Source organism: Peromyscus maniculatus, chromosome X (genome assembly GCF_049852395.1).
Source record: "Peromyscus maniculatus bairdii isolate BWxNUB_F1_BW_parent chromosome X, HU_Pman_BW_mat_3.1, whole genome shotgun sequence".
NCBI lineage: Eukaryota > Metazoa > Chordata > Mammalia > Rodentia > Cricetidae > Peromyscus > Peromyscus maniculatus.
Genome location: NC_134875.1, coordinates 81,108,936 through 81,122,464, shown reverse-complemented (window position 1 = coordinate 81,122,464; position 13,529 = coordinate 81,108,936).

The following is a 13,529-nucleotide window of genomic DNA, read 5'->3' as shown; positions in this document are numbered from 1 at the left end:
TAATGCTGTTACCCTTTAGTATGGTTTCTCATGTTGTAGTGACTCCCAACCATAGCATTATTTTCATTGTACTTCATGATTGTTAATTTTGCTACTGTTATGAATTGTAATGTAAATATCTGTTTTCTAAAACCATTGTCTTAGGTGACTCCTGTGAAAGAGTCTTTTGACCCCCAAAGGTGTCATGACCCACAAGTTGAGAACAGCTGCATTAAGGGAACATTTTCTAATGGTATACTTTAATTGCTTCGATTATTTTTGTTACTCTTTTAGTTATTTTCTTACTGGTTAATGTATATGTTCCTTAACAAATGATAACTCCATGATCAGTTGAAAATGTCACAAATTTAAAGTGAATTTAATATATCAAGGTACCAAACACCATAGCTTAACAACACAGCATACTGCAGAGTGTAGGTTGTTCACTCTCACGATTATGTGGATAATGGGAGCTGAGGTTCATTGCCACTGCCCAGCATAGCAAGGGCATATTATATTGCGTATTACTATCCCAGGAAAAGATAAAAATTCAATATTTGGTTTCTACTGAATGCATATCACTTTTTCATCATCGTAAATTCAAAAATTGTAAGTCAATTCATCAGAAGTTGGGAATCATCCATATATTTCCACTTGCCAGAATCTACTTTTTATCCTACTAGATAAAGGGAAAAAACCCAAAGTGTTTTGCCTGCTCTTCACACACTCCCCACAACACTTCTGATATCAGATATGTGGGATTTCTCCTCACACACCAAGCAACCAATTTTCCAGGGTGTGAGTGCCAGCTGAGTGTCTGATTTGATTCAATTCTGACCTGTTGTACCTGAAAATAGCATTTGATCCTCCAGGTCAAGGGCTTCGTTCTCCATCACTGACCACCATTACCACTTTGCAATACCAGTTGCAGTCTCCAGACTGTTTTACCCATTTCTGACCAACCAGCTTGAAATTGAGAGCTCCCAAGATCACACCCTTAGGCTTGATTAAGTTGCCACATAGCTCAGTACTCGGATAAATGCTTGTTTATTGGTTTATTATAAAGTCAAAGATGCAGATAACAGCCAGAGGGAAGATATGCACGGAGCCGTTTATTTACGAAGTGTACAGCTTCTGTGATTTTTTTTCTAGGCCCTGCTTGCTTCAGGAAGCTCACCTGTTCGACTATCTTGAAGTGCCTGGAATCCTGCCTGTCTGAGGTTTTATGGAGGCTTCAGTACATAGGAATGGCTCATTGCATCATTGGCTATTGATGATCACCTCAACCTTTAACCCTTTTCTTTTCCCAAGAAAGCGGACTGGGGAAGAGTGGGATTGAAGTTTTCGCTATTCTAATAATGAGGTTGATTTCCTAGGCAATCAGTTCTCATCATAAGGCAATCCAGGATCCCTTAACCATCAGTCATCTTATTAACACACAAAAAGTCACTTACAACTGAAGAGACTTTAAGGGCTTTAGGAGTAGTGTGCCAGGATCCAGGGGAGAGGCCACAAGTGTATTTCTTATTACATCACAGTACCACAAATCTGTACCAACTGATTTTCAATGACTCTTATCTCCCTTTTCCATCTTTGACCTATTGTGTATATTGTATATAGATTAAAGACTGATGAATATATTGTTTGAAACCTTTTTTTTTTTTTTTTGGAGGCAGGCTTTCTCTAGCTAGCCCTAACTATCCTAGAATTCACTATATAGACCAGGCTGGCCTTGAACTTACAGGATTAAAGGGGTTACATGTGTGTGCCATCACGCCTAGCCTGCAACCATTCTTAATATAACTTTACATCTTTCATTATTACTATGGTTTTTGGTGGGGCTGAAGGTTTCAGTATGCTAATCAGGTATGTTGTATGCTCATCTCAGTTTTATAAATTTTAATGAACCCAAGTAAGGAAAGGACGAGTATGTATTTGCAGAATGTATTAGGTTTCCATTGCTGTGACAAAAAAAATGGAAGAAAGGTTGTTTTTGGTTCATGGTTTCAGTCCATGGTCATTTGGCCTCGTTGTTTGGGACCTGATGTGAAGCAGAACATCATGGCAGGAAGTAGAGTGGGACAAAGATGCTTGCCACATGGAAAGGGGGAAAGATGAAGAAGAGGAGGAGGAGCAGAAGGAGGAGGAAGACAATACTGAGAGAAGAGGAGAGAGAAAGGGAGAAGGGGTGGAGAGAGAGAGAGAGAGAGAGAGAGAGAGAGAGAGAGAGAGAGAGAGAGAGAGAGAGAGAGAAAGGAGAGGAGAGGCGAGGCGAGGAGAGGAGAGAGAGATCTCCTTTAAAGGTATGCCTCCAAAAGCCTAACTTCCTCCATTAGGCTCTATGTCCTAAAGATTCCACCATTTATCCATAGTGTCATGAACTTGGAATCAAGCCTTCAACACATGAACCATATGAATTAATGCTGGTCTCTCTCTAGCTATTTTTTCTTTTCCATGTATGTATGTATGATGTATGCATGATGTATGTATGTACTCATGAATATATATATATATATATATATATATATATATATATATATATATATATATATATATATATTCCGAGACAGGGTGACAGGGTTTCTCTGTGTAGTCCTGGCTGTCCTGGAACTCACTCTGTAGACCAGGCTGGCCTTGAACTCACAGAGATCCACCTGGCTCTGCTTCCCGAGTGCTGGGATTAAAGGCGTCCGCCACCATGCTGGCCCTCCTCAGGCTTTTGTTTCCAGCCTTGCCATGTGGTCTCTCCCGCTTGCATGCCCTCTTTCCACTGTGATGCCAAATATCATGAAATCCTCACCAGAGCTGAAATGATGGCAAAACTGTGCCCTTGAACCTATAATACCAGGAGTGAAATAAACATCTCATTGTAAAATACCAAACTTTCAAGTATTTTGTTACTGAAATAGACAATTGTGTCTTCTAAAAGTTTTATGGCTGTGTTTTTATGATCTTTGATACATTTTGAGTTAGTTCTGCATATGGTATAATGTACATGTCTGACTTCATTCTTGTGTATTTGATATTCTATAGACTGACTATTCCCTTCTCATTGAATCGATTTCACATACTTGTATAAAGTCAACAGGCTTATTTGGGGACCCTCATTTCTATTGAATTGTCTACACGTCTATGAACCTGTATGTAGTGTACTGTTTGATTTCTGTAGCTTGTTAGTAAGGTTTACTGATGAAAGCGATAAACTTTTTTTTTTTTAACACAAACTGGAAGTCATAATATACAAGTAAAAGACCAATAAGGCAAAAAAAAAATGCCCAAATAAAGCAATATGAGACATAAAAAAAAGTCTACAAAAATACCATTGAGTTTACTTTGTGTTGGCTGTCTGCTGCTGGTCTTGGGGCCTGCCCCTAAATGTGGCTAATCTACCCAGTGACTCTTTCGGAGAAAATAAAATTTTCCTTTGAAATGGGTGTCAATTTCAGATTGCCTATTGGTTAGGGATAAGAGCCCGTGTCCATTTCCCCCTTTCAGTGCTGGGACCCTGTCTGGCTTGAACCTGTGCAGGCCCTGTGCATGGTGGCACAGTCTTGAGAACTGTGAATCTTGATTTGATTTGTTCAGCTCTTTGGGGATTTGTTGTTGTTGTTGTTTTGAGACAGGGTTTCTCTGTGTAGCTTTGCGCCTTTCCTGGGACTCACTTTGTAGCCCAGGCTGGCCTCGAACTCACAGAGATCCGACTGGCTCTGCCTCCCAAGTGCTATTTTTAAAGAGACTGCCGGTGTGGCTCAGTGGTACATTGTTTGCTTAGCATTCTCAAAGTCCTAGGGTAGATTGCCAGTACTTCAAACGAAAAATGATTCTTTTGGCCACTTGGACCCCATATAGTCCCCCTATAAATCTGAGGACCAGCTTACTGATATTTGTAGGAAAGACTGTTGGAATATTGATAGAAATCAACTGTGTCTGTGGAGCACTTTGGGTAGCATCACCATCCTGACTAAGTCTCTTTATCCACGTGGACTGCATGTTTCTCCATTTATTTATATTTTTGTTAATTTCCTTGCACAGTATTTAATATTTTTCTATAGGTAAGTCTTTTACCTTCTTAGATACAACTAATTTCAAGATATTTATTCTTTTAGGTGATATTGTAGATGGAATTCTTTTATTTATTTTCTTTTCAGATTGCTGATTTATAGAAACAAAACTAGTTCTCACATGTAATTGTGCTGAAATCTTTTGCTTTCTTGTGTATTCTTTGGGATTTTCTATATAGAGACTCTTACCCATGAATAAAAGTAGCTTGTTTCACTTCTTCCTTTTCAGATTTGTCTACGGCTTAAATACTATCTGATTTCCCTTATACTTTCTTGTTTGAACCATTTCTGTTTAATAATGTAATGTTTAATTTCCAAATAATTATGAAATTTCTGTTTTTTTTTCTCCTTATTGATTTATAGTTTTGTTAACTTGTCTTTAGGAGATTGCCTGGGCTACCATGACAGAATACCGTGGACTGTTTTTCTTAAACAACGTCCGTTTCTTTTCTCTCAGTTCTAGAGGCTAGAAATCCATCATCAAGGGAGAGTGGACTCCAGTAGGGTTGGTTTTTTGGTGAGGTCTGTCTTCCTGGCTTGGAGAGAGCCACATTCTTATGGTGTGCCTTGCACTCCCCAATCCCACAACTCCCACTCCCACCCCTGCTACTGGGGATTGAACCTAGAGCATTGTACATGCCAGGCAAGGGCTCAACCACTGAACTTCATCCCAAGCCTCTCTTTCAGTTTTAATTTTGATACTGGATTTCACTAAATTCCCCACGATGGCCTTGTAGTTACCTGTTTCTGTCTTCCAAGTAGCTGGGGTTACAGCCTGCAGCACCAGGCACATTAGTCTCCCATTGTGCACAGAGACAGTTGTTCTATTAGATTAGGACTCCACTCTTCTGATCCCATCTGACCTTAGTTACTTTCTTTCTTCTTCTTCTTTTCTATTGCAATTCTAGAGATTAAACCTGGGGCCTTTTTCATCCTAGACAAGTGCTGAGACTCAGTCCCCTTAATTACTATTTTTAAAGATTTTATCTCTAAATATATTATCATTGAGGGTTTAGATCTTCAGCATATGAATTGGAGAGAATGTGATTCAGTCCGTTACATCAGAGTTTGCTAGTTTTTTGTTCTGAAGTAGTCCTTTCGTTTAGCGACTTCCACAAACTAATTTTTGTATGTTCCTTGTTGCCTGTGGTCAGTGAAGTCATTGTTTCTTTAGCTCATGTTTAGTTACTATTTCGACAGAGATTTTCCTGAATATCACGAGCTTAAAACTGTAGCATGAATCTTAGAGGTTCTTATTAATAAAATCAAACCCAAGACCAGTTATTGGGGTGAATGCTGGAAAATCAGAGAAGCAGAACAAGCCACAGCTTCCTCACCTCACCAGTTCCTCAGCTGGTCCTGTTTCCTCAGACTGGAAGCTTCTGAGTCCTCATCCAGAATGAATCTCAGCTGAACTGTGTTGCTCCAAAGCCTGAAAGCTTAACCAGCCAAATGCTTAACCAACTAAATGCTTCTAGTTTCTGGTCTTCACGCCTTATATACCTTTCTGCTTTCTACCACCACTCCCTGGGATTAAAGGCTTGCTTTCTGGGATTAAAGGCTTGAGTCACCATGCTTGGCTGTATCCTTGAACAGATGGCTTTCTGCCTCTGGAATGCTAGGATTAAAGGTGTGTGTGCTACCATTTTCTAGCCTTTGTATCTAGTGGCTGTTCTGTCTCTGACCCCAGATAAGTTTATTAGGGTGCACAATATTTTGGGGAACACAATACCGCCATATAAAACTAAATGGAAAACAAAAGAAGCATAAAAGCAAAAGCCAAACCAACCCAAATACCTCTTCCAGTCTGCACATTAGCCATGGGTCATGGAAGCCGTTCACCTATTGCAATTCTGGGTACTAATATCCCTGCATTAGGGACTTTTAAAAGAAATACTTGTTTTGTAGTTTAGAAACTCAGCTAAACTATTTTAGTGAAGTCTATTTCTACTGCAATTTAAAACATATGATGTCATTCTTCAGAGGATATAGCCTTGGGTATCCACACAGTCCCCACTGGATGATACAGTTTTAGCAAAGCTCTTTTTCACTGTCACTTCCCCTCATATCTTTGTTAAGCTGTTTATCTGTAAGTAGTATATCCAACAGTTTAGCCTCTACTAATTCCTATCTATATTGTTGCAACCTTGGTGATAAAAGGTTTTTTATCGTCTTTGGTGCATTTGGTGGCATGGTTGATATTGCTGGAGATTGAACCCTGGGCATCATCCATATATTCTACTACTGACCCTTAGCCCTGGAGTCACTGGATTTTCTTTCTACCATAGGAAGGCTTTTCTTTACTGTCTCTTTCCCTGATTATGTCCAGTCTATCGTTCATTTTATTTCTCTCACTCTCAGCATTCCTTAGTTGCCTACAGTTATTGCCTAGAGTTGAATCCTCATGAGCTTTCCCTCTTCAGTGTTAGTATGTCCATTGGTGTCACCCTTGTTCAATTCATGTTAAGGCAGTCATGAAGGGAGACAGTTTCACAGCAAACTCCTTGTTCCTCTGGCTCCTATGATTTTCCCACCCCCTCTTCCATAATGTTCTCTGAGCCTTAGGTGAGAGTTGTTTTGTAAATATAGCAGTTGGGGCTGGGCTCTGTAACTCTGCATTTTGATTTGTTGTGGTTTTCTGAATGATCTTGTTTGTTGCAAAGAGAAGTTTCCTTGATGTGGGGTGAGGGCTATACTTATCTGTGGGTTAAAGGACAAATACTTAGAATATAGTTAGAGGATTGTGCTGCTTTAGTAAAACACTGGCTCTCCTCCAAGATCCATGACTTCACTCCGAGTTGTTGACTAGATCGCCAGTATTAGGCACGATTTCCTTTTTGTTAAGCAGATCTTAAGTCCAATTATAGAGCTGTTGGTTACTGCCCAGATATTCATGCTACTATTGCCCTTAGGGTTATGGTGCCATGATGGTTATTGTTGTTCATAGGCATCAGCACTGGGTAGGACTATTAGTTGATTCCCTTCTTTGGAAACTTTCATGATACTTTCTGGTACCATGAAAGCCAGTCCTCAGGGAGGAGGCTTTTGGGCCAGTTCCAGCTCAGGTGTCCCCGGGCTCTGTGTTTGAAATACATGGTGTTTTCTAGTAAGGAACTTGAAGATATCACATAGCTCAGTGATGATTCTTTTCTTTTTTTCTGTTGTATAGTTTTAAACTAGCACTTTCTATGTGATAAAGTTCACTGAACATCTTTATGCAGCTCTACTCATCTAGCATGTTTTATCTCTGTGATTTTTGAACTCTGGAAGTTCAGTATTTTATTTTCTATGTTTCTTCCTAATGTGCTTGTATTTTCTTCCTCCATCTAGAATGTATATAATAACTTTGATGTTTTTCTGCAAATCGATTGATTCTTCTTTATTAGTTTTATTTTGTGGCTCCTTTGAATATCTAGTAGTTGTTCTTATGTGCCATATGTGAATTCAACTAGGCAAGGTGCTAGTTGTTTCTGTTACCATTACTATTCTTGAGTTTTTTTCTGAGACACAATAAGATTATTTGTGAATAATTTGATCCTAATAAGATTTGTTTTTAAGGGCTTCCTGGGTAGATCTAGAGCACCCTTCAGCATCTTTCACCTGCTATTCGCCATATAAAATCCTTGTGTGTATTCAGATTCTTCCATTCTAGCTTGTGGCAAAATGAACTGTTTCTGGGCCCACATGAGATGCAGAGAATGTTTCCTTGGCTTCCTTTGTTTAGTTGCTTGAGGTTCCCACTTTGGAAATCTTTGTCATGTAGTATTAATCTATGTACAATTTGAAAAGCCATTAAAATTCCACGCATATGACTTCCACAATCCAGTAAGTGACAAGGAGTTGTTGAGTGAAAATGAGTACAATGTCTATGAAGATTTTTCTTTAAGAAAACATTTCTGACATTTAAAAACCATTGTCAATGTCACTAAAAATAACACTGACATGTGCTAAGTATTCTAAGAGCTGTCATCTTAAGATTCCTTTAATTTGATGAGAAACATTTGGTCCCCTGTTGTTGGAAGTGAGGACAGTATATAATACCTGCTGTGTACACAGCCCTTCCCTCTGATATCCTTAGAAACCCCCATGTTGCTACTCATCCAACTGCTCCAGAGCCTCAGGTAATGAGGGTGGAGGATTATGGAAATAGCCAGTTTGGAAAGTAGAATAAAATCAGTGTTAGGTTCACACTAATTGGTAACTGGTGGCTCAGTTTGCTAATGTAGCAGTGCTGGGTCACATTCAAGTACAGTTATTTGATTTGATGCTTATGGGAAGATGGAACATAGTTTAAAGTATAAATTCTTTGTTGTGGGTGTGGTGCTGAGATGGAGCCCAGTGCTTTATTTATGATGAACATGTTTTATCACTAAACCAAGACATAAGACCCCCAGACCGAGCATAGGAATTTATAACTACCATATGAAAATATTTCAGAGCCACCTGGAAGCTTATGAAATTAAAAAAATGTGTGTTTCTATATATATATACTTTTATGTGAAGAGTTTTGCAGCCTTTTCCAGATTTTAAAAGGTATTTATGACCAAACTAAGAGTTTTCTCACTCCCTCTCACTGCAACCCTTCTTCTCAGAAAGCCCTTTCCTGCTTTGGTCTTTATTTGGGGGATTTATCAAGGCAACCCCATGTAGTTAAAAAGGAGGTTTATTTTGGGGTAACTTACAGCCAGTAAAGGGGTTGGTTGCAGCATCTGGGAGAGGTGAGGTGCAGTCCAGCAGGGTTCTCTGGAGAACTCTGACTCGATCTGCCATCCAGCATCCAGGATCACCAGGAACAAAGAGAGCCTGTACATCTGCATCCTGGGTCTTAAGGGCTCCTGTCCTGGCCCCACCCCAGGGGCAGGTCATAGGTAGGCGTGGCAGTTACTGGAAGCCTCACTAGGGGTAGTACTTCCAGGTCAAAGCTGGAACAGCTACCCACTACAAGTCTTCATTTTACACCCAGTGAGTTTAATTATGCTTGCTTGCATGAGTAGAGGGTTATTTACTGGAACACGCGCAACTTATCAATGACTATACCGCTAAAGAAAATGACCCCCTTCCCCAGAACCCATTAACTGCCCATAGTCCATTAACGAAAACTTAGCTATTTAAAATTAGCTTTTCATTTTTGAAACATGTTTTCATGTAACTCAGAATTTGTTATATTGCCAAGGATTACCTTGAACTCCAGATCCTACCACTTTTACCTCCAAAGTGATAGGATTACAGCTGTGCACCACAATGCTAAGATTTAAAATAACCTCATAAATTGGTTAAAATAATCAATGCTAAGGTTTAAAAATAATTGAGCTGGGGAAATAGCTCCATTGATAAAGTGCTTGCCATGTAATCATGAGGACCCGAGTTCAGTCCCCAGAAATCATATAAATAAAAACCCATGTGTGAACACACACACACACACACACACACACACACACACACACACACACACACAACCTCATATGATTTCAAATCCTGTCCCTTTTTTCTCTCTCTTATTCTTTTCTTTCTTGTCAACAGTTTTAAAAAATGATGGTTCTTAAGAGTTAAAATTAAAATTATTATGAAGACGTCAATTCACACTAGAAAGATTCCATGTAATAAATAACATTTTTCATGATCAACTAGGACTATAATATCTTTAAAAAGAGTCATATGAAATGAGGTTGTATCTGATAGCTCCAGCTGTCCAAAACTTGTAGGTGAATAAAAAGCAGAAAACTTCATATGTTTATGACCAATATAAATATTTAAAAACAATGTTCTGGTATTATAGGCATGTGCCATCATATCTGGCTGCACCATTCTGAGATGGGAGGATCACTTGAGCTCAGGAGTTGGAGACCAGCCTGTGAGACCTCACAGTCTCACTGTGAGACCCTAAGATTCCTGAAAACCAAAAAGGCGCTTAAATGGCCTGTTAAGCTAATCCTACTGAGGTGCTGATGGAGTGACAGAATGCAAATCTGAAGTCTCAGGTCACTCAGTTTACAGGCTAGGCATGGAAGCACTAAATGACTTTTACCCTCAACTTAGTGTAAATGTCTAAAGGATTATTTATTTACAATGTTTAGTCATTCATTTATTTATTTTTCATTTACACACACACACACACACACACACACACACACACACACACACACACACACACACACACCTAAATACAGAGGTCAGAAGCCAGCTTTGGAGGCTTAGGTTTTTGTCACCATATAAGTTCAGAAGATTGAACTCAGATGGCCAGGCTTGATGGCAGCCTTTACCTGCTGGCCCAGAAGTATAAAGGTTTTTTGTTGTATAGTCACCCCATATAGTCTAGGCTGGCCTTGAACTGACAGTTCTCCTACCTGCCTCAGCCTGTTGAGTGATGGGATCGCAGGTTCGAATCACTACACCAGCAAGAACTGTAATCAAATCATTCATCTACTACTCTGCCCTGCTCCTCCATGCTGGGGAGTAACCTTAGGGTCTCTTGCATTCCACAACCACACTATATCACCAGCTCTTTAAAACCCCTTCCTTCCTTCCTTCCTTCCTTCCTTCCTTCCTTCCTTCCTTCCTTCCTTCCTTCCTTCCTTCCTTCCTTCCTTCCTTCCTTCCTCCCTCCCTCCCTCCCTCCCTCCCTCCCTCCCTTCCTTCCTTCCTTCCTAAGATACTCTCCCTAGGTTATGGAGGCTGGCTTTGAACTTACTCTGTATCTCAGCCAGGCCTTGTTTTTGCAATCCCTTGCTTAAGACTGGGATTACAGGCTTGAGCCACCCAGGCCTGGCTTAAAACTGTAATTTTTATAGCTTGAAAACCACATATAGCTAGGAAATGGCTTCCGAATTTAGAGGAAATAATTGGTAGGAAAGGGTTAAAAACGTTGGTGCTTCCTATTTCAGTTTGGATTATTTGCTTTGTGTTTTTCCTTGATAGTTTCACATTTTTACAGGACACTCAACTCCAGTACCCTGTAGCCCTGCCACATTCACATTCTTTGTGGTCCAAAAGCAACTTCAGGTTTGTGTTTCATTGGGTCCCTCTGAAACACTTTACTCTGATAAGTGCTTTCTAATTGTTCAGGCTGTTTTATGTGTGAAATGAGAGCGGATTGGTAAGTAGAATTTAATAACATTTTGACTAATTTGTCAGTCATCCACATTCTGTGATGTTCTAACAGCCAAACTTGCTTTCCTTGTACAGTGAAATGTGTTTTCTCTTCATTGAAAATTTTATATGCTCCAGCTGGGTTGATTTGGGAGTTTGCTAACATGGTCAGAGGCTGGGTCTGAGACTACTAAGTCATAAAGTTGACTTGAGCATTTCAATGAAGGTTTATGAAGAAGTTTCCTTCCAAGACCATAAATATATTCAAATATTATTTTCAAAAATATTTGCTTAAGATGTGTGGTTTTCGATCTTCGAGTTCTGAATCTTCTAGAATTGCTAGTCTAAACACTGACTCATGCTACTGTGCAAGAATGAGTATTTTAATATTCAAGGAGAAACTGACTAGTTTTTCACTGTCACTGTATATGGTGAAAAAATTAGATTTGAAAATTTCTGTTACTTCTATCATGAAGAAAGTGCATACTAATATGTTTATGTGTTCCTATATAAAGCATTCTATATATTTACATCTTTATTTATATCTATGTCTCTTTTGAATGTCTATGCCTTAAATTTCCTTGGTAACAACCCTAACTTAAATAAGATTCTTATATAGAGGCTTCCTTTATGTCTTTTTTAATCTAGAAAGGAACTTATTTTCCTTTGTTTCTAGTACATTGTGATGCAAATTAAAGCTGTTTGTAGCTGCTGCACTGTAATATGTCAAATGGCAGTTTCAGCGAAGATTTTTAAGGTCTTTACCTAGAACAAAGTAAATACATTTTTAAAGACGAAATCTAAATAAAAAAGTACTTTCCGTTGAGCCTGACCTGTACAGACAGGTTGGGCCTCTCCCACGTGGTTCCAGTTCACCATTATTATTTAGTCAGACAGGTCACCAAACTTCAGTTGCGCTCTCCATTTCAGTGATTTCTGCCTTCTTTATTGGCTTATTGGAGGGGAGAGGGATTTTTCCATTCTTTCTGTAAAGGACCTTTTGTGCAAAAGCTGCATTTATTGATGGAACTCTCATTTCTATGTGTGAGTGCTTGTGAGTGTGGAAATCAGAGGACAATGTCAGATGTCTTCTCCACTCACTTTCTACCTTGCTTTTCAGACAGGCTCTCTCATTAGACCTGTAGCTCACTGCTTCCTTGAGGTTGGCTGGCAAGCAAGCCTTGGGCTGGGGAGGGGGGAGGATCCTCTTGTTTCTGCTTCCTTAGTGTTGGGATTATTGGTACATACCACCACCACACCTGGCTTTTAAAAAAAACACCATAATTCTTTATTGATTCTTTAGGAATTTCACATCACTTATCCTGATCCTGTTCACCTTCCAGTCCCTCCTATCCACCCCTCACCCCTGCAGCATATCCCCTAAAAAACCCCCCCAAAATTAATTAAAACAAACAACGCCCCCACCTCATTCCTCTGTCTTTGCAACACCTCTTCCTTCATCCTAGTGGCATTGGGAGCTGTGGCATGTCATGCACCATCCTAGTGGCATCGGGAGCTGTGGTGTGTCCCGCATCATCCTAGTGGCATTGGGAGCTGTGTAGTGTCACGAAGTAGACCCCTTTGTTTAATCAGCCCCACCCACAAATGTTCACTGCAGAGAGTCATTGGCCTGATTCAAGGCCTCTGGCACATCATCATCACTGAACCCTCACAGAAACTCCTGGGGGACATCCTGCTGTTGCCTGGAGTCATGGACATCCTGCAGTTACACACCTGGCTTTTTACACGGGTGCTGGGGATCTGAACTCAGGTCCTCCTCCTCAGACACTTGACCAAGTGAGCCACCTTGTCAGCCCTGAAGGAAAACTTTCAGAGCTTACTTGATGATGCCAGTTTCAAATATTTCTCTAAGTTTATAATGTGTGGTTTAGGAGCAAGTAGGCTACTACATTTTTCTCTCAGGACTATTGCATTTTTTTCTTCAGGTGATGTACTTTTGAAGACCAATAAACACAGTTCTCAGTATGATAAAAGCAAATCAGACTGGAGAGCATGTTTGGACACATAAAGCAAGACTTTTTTTTTTTTTTTTTTTTTTTTACTATCATAATGGCAAACTAAAAGACAGAAGGCGTGTGAGGCTGAGCAGAGGCTGAACACGATTAAGTGCCATTAGCCTGGTCAGTGTTCTATCAAAAAGCCATTACCATTAATTTCTCAGCTCTACTCATGTAAAAGAAAACACTGAAAGTGTAGGAGGGGGTGTCCACAAGATGAGATGTTACAGAGGAGTCTATACACCCCTACCAATCCACCTGGGAGTGAGTGAACTACTGTTTCCCTGGGAAATGAGATGTACAGAACCTGCCATCAGAGTGGCCTGAAGCTCTAGCCTTTATCAATATTCTTTTACAAATTATGATATAGGAAAGACACAACAAA